This window comes from Larimichthys crocea, chromosome VIII (assembly GCF_000972845.2).
Source record: "Larimichthys crocea isolate SSNF chromosome VIII, L_crocea_2.0, whole genome shotgun sequence".
Lineage (NCBI taxonomy): Eukaryota > Metazoa > Chordata > Actinopteri > Sciaenidae > Larimichthys > Larimichthys crocea.
This window is the reverse complement of record NC_040018.1, coordinates 30966728-30971046: the sequence shown is the minus strand read 5'-3', so window position 1 is coordinate 30971046 and position 4319 is coordinate 30966728.

Genomic DNA, 4319 nt, shown 5'->3' with positions numbered 1-4319 from the left:
CTACTAATTAGAGTGTGTTGTGTTCAGGATGTGAACTCCTCAGGGTGACTACGAGGTAACAAACTACATGTTGCCTCTGTCTCTGTCTCTGACTCACAGCAACGTCTGCGAGTAATTACACAACGCCGGCGTCCTGTAATCAAACGTGGTAACAATGACTGTCTGCAGCTGACGTGGACAGACGTTGGACAGACGTTGGACACGGCGTGTCCTCCTACCTGCCGGTGATGGGACTTGGCGGGACGTCGTCTCCGCCCGAGGACACGATGTTGGTGAGGGTGACCACGTTGTCCTCAGAGTGTCCACCTCGCTCCTTCCTGCTGATGGAGCGACTCGCCTCCGGAGACCACTCCTGCACACACACACACACACACACACACACACACACACACACAAAGATGATGATAAAGAAGACGACACTCGTTCCCACTTTAAAAAAGTTTGAAGCACGTCTGCAGTCGCACTGAACGAGCTGTTTGAAGGAATATTTCTGAGAAGCTGGTGTGTGTGTGTGAGTCTGACAGTGACAGAGTAACGTCAGAGTCCGAGCAGTGACGTGTTCGAGGTGGATGAATGGATCACACACCTGCAGGACTTTCACCTGACAGACAGGAAATAAAAGCTGATGGCGGCTTGTTCATTTTCAGTCGATTAAGTCGGGCAACAAAGTACCTGATTATAGAATAAAAACAACAATGGTCAATGTTGAGTTCTGGCTCAGATGGTTTGATGATCCAGGTCTTTGACCATTTTTAGATTAACCAGACGGTGGAAGAAGCAGGACTACAAACAGAGCCGCCGCACCGAGCTTCTTGTCACGGATACAGCGTCCGTTCTTGGACAGAAAGTCCTGAAGCTGAACTTCTCCATGAGCCAAGACGATGATCACAACCCCCCCCAAAGGTTCACAGGTCTAGGGTAAGACGTGAGTGTACGGTGGCTGTTTGAGGCCAATAAACAGAGATCTAATAAAATATGTGAGATTATTCATGGGAATGATCAGAAATGGATGTGATATGAAAACACCTGCTGTGATAAAAACTGAATCCTTTCTGTTATTCGACATGTTCTGATGTGCACAATAAGTTGCTTTTGTCTCAGTTGCTGGTTAATGAACACTCATCAATGATCACACCCAGACAACAACACACACACACACACACACACACACTCTGGCCATGATAACAGGCTGCTGACAGAAGTAGGTGGCTGTGGATACAGTTACTGGTATTTACAGTCTCAGTGGAGCACATAACAACCTCCAAACTATCAGCACTACAGGGTGTGTGTGTGTGTGTGTGTGTGTGTGTGTGTGTGTGTGTGAGATGTCCTCAAAGTTAACACACACACTCACACCAACAAAACAACACACACCGTCAACAGAAATAAGGATTTTGAAGGTCTTAGACGTAGCAGAGCAGTTAATCTCTGAGTTATGATGAATGGAGTCGACCAGAAAGTCCCTCACAATAAGAAAACACTAGAGAAATGTGTGTGTGTGTGTGTGTGTGTGTGTGTGTGTGTGTGTAATGTGGGTTGTGTGTGTTGTGTGTGTGTGTGTGTGTGTGTGTGTGTGGTGTGTGTTGTGGTTGGGTGTGACAAAGGCCTCTGTTTGCGTGTCCAGCGCGCTGTGGGAACAGCCAGGAGATTCCCTCAGAGGGCAGAGGAGCATTCATTCTTTCTGCCAATCTCGCCTGCTCTTATTTTTCAGCTCTGAATAAACTGGAGGAGCAAACCAGAGTTTCACTTTGGTCGGCCGCGGACGATTCGCACGCCGCACGACACGGCGAGGAATGAATCCTGTCAGACCTGAATGAAAATCTGTCAAACCTTCGACCTCGCGGATTACACAGGTGAGACAGACGTACGAAGGACAGGTTATCGTCCACAACTAGGATGTTTAAACGTTATAAATTTTATAACGCTCGATAGTTGGATCTAAATGTTCGGACTGACAAAGGAATGGACCGGGTAATCGAGAAATGGTTTTTTGAATGCTAAGATCTTTAAGAAACATGTTTTTTAAAATCATTGCTACTACATCTCCCCCCCCAAATAAGTCCCCATGCCAAATGGTCCAACTCACGCAGAATGAACATGTTTACGCCTGGTACAAAACAGTTTTGGTCTCTGTGCTAATTCCCAGTTCAGACAACTGTACGAGGGTGAATTTATATACAACTCACCTGTTCCATTATGATTAAGGCTTAAAGTTATGGCAGGATTAGAGAGCGTGGACGCTTGATTGCAGGTGCTTTATTAGGTCTTTGATTGACAGGTGGCTTCATTCGGCCTGAAGCTTTGTCACACTGGCTCTTCATGACGGCTCTTCAGAAACCAGTGGGTCACTTCACGGGTATAACGTCCATGTTTTATAAAGTGTATGACATCTTGATCATTTATGGCGGTTTGAATATCAGTAACCTTTAATCAGGTGAGAGACTTTGGCATCGGGTCAGATGTTTCCAGGCTCCACGCAGCTTAAACTAACAACAACTTTAAATCAGAACATTCTGATTTTGTTCTGCCGTCTGCAGCCTCCAACCGCAAAGACTCTCTCATATTTCGTCTTCCCTCGTTGGTGTAAATGAGACGCAGTCCTCTGCTCTGTCAATCACTGCAGACACATTTTGTTCAGTTCACATGAGGAGGTGCTGGTTTTCACGGGTCCACATGGTCCTGTTGGAGCCCATAAAACCATTCTGGTTTTCTGTTAACGAACACATCACTGCAGCTCTGAAGTGAAGCTCGTCAGGCTCTGTGTGAACTCCGATCTTTACTTAATGAGCAAACGCTCGTCAGTGTGAATGAACGCATGCATGTGAACACTTCAAATGTTCAAACAGACCTTCTGTGGTCCACTTGCTGCATATTTACGTGTCATATGTCGACTCTTTTGTCTGATTTGAAATTCAAGGAGCAGCAATAGAAACCAGTTCTCCGTGCCAAAAATAAAAAGTGCAGGGCGGGAATCCAGATGATTGTATCGCTATTGTGAGTGGACAATCGGGTCTGCCGGTCTTTTTACGGAACAGAAAACAGAACAATGCGACGAAGGGAATCACACAGAGTGGAGGAGGTGTTGAAATACCCGATCACAATCAGTAACGTCGCGGTCAGGCTGGATCCACAGAGCCTCTCAGGAAACGAAAGAATTCAGTTTAAAGAGCTGAAACAGACGTCTGAGGTTTTTCACTCCGGGATAAGAAGATGTTATCTTCAGAGTGAATAAATGAGAAGCTGCAGCGCACAGACGGTTTCACTCATGCATCTTCATGTTTCAGTTTCCAGGCAGCCGTACGATCATACACTGAGATTAGAACAACTCGGCTGTGTGTTTGGTCTTTAACCTCTCATGTCAGCACGTCAGCGTCGAGGCTGAAACTGGAAGACCTAACCCCGAAATTACAACAGACAAAGCTCTGTGACGTGACGGTTCTGCTCGGTCCTCCATGTGCTTTCAGACTCTTTTTAGAAGCAGAAGTGGATTTGGATTGTGTGAGTAGATCTGGAGTCTGGACTCTCTCTGTGGGACTTCATGACAGTCGGAGTGTAAACACGCTGCAGCTCATCGGGTGCAAGCAGCTTCTGCAGATACGATGGTGGAACTCATTAATTAAGCTTGTAGGGAAGAAGGCTGAATAACAGTCCAGAGTTAAGACATGTGGGTACCCACGAGTCTACCCAGCTCTGATACGACATGTTCTGTGGAGCGAGTCAATGTTTTGAACCCCACCAGAAGTGGATCTCCGCTCGGCTGTTCCATTTTTGCAGCTCGAGCTGACAGGAAGTCAGACACAGAAACGGCACAGAGAATCCGGTTGATTTTCAAAATAAAACACCCTGTGCAAACAGACAGAGGCACATAAACCAAAAACACTGACCAAGTTAACGTAGTCTGGGGGGCTAAACAGTGGAGTCCAGATGTTACAGACACTCTATCTAAACAATGCAGATGTTTGCATGCAGTATGAATGTGTGTGTTCGGTCTTACAGATGTTTTTATCTGTAAACATTTACTGGACAGACGCGAGTGTGAAGAAACAAACTCGTCTCGTTTGTCCTTCTGTTTCCCAGAATCTGTTGTCTGTGTTTGGACATGTGTAAATATTAGTTTGTCCTCGGCGGCCCGCTCTGCAGAGCTGACCTGGAATCTGTAGATTTCCAACGACGACTAAATAAACCTGCAACTGTATCTGTGTGTGTGTGTGTGTGTGTGTGTGTGTGTGTGTGTGTGTTCAGACATTCCTGACCCCACTCAGAGCTCTCAGACACACAACAAGGCTTTCAGTGGAAGCCTGTTTAATATTCAGTCTGTC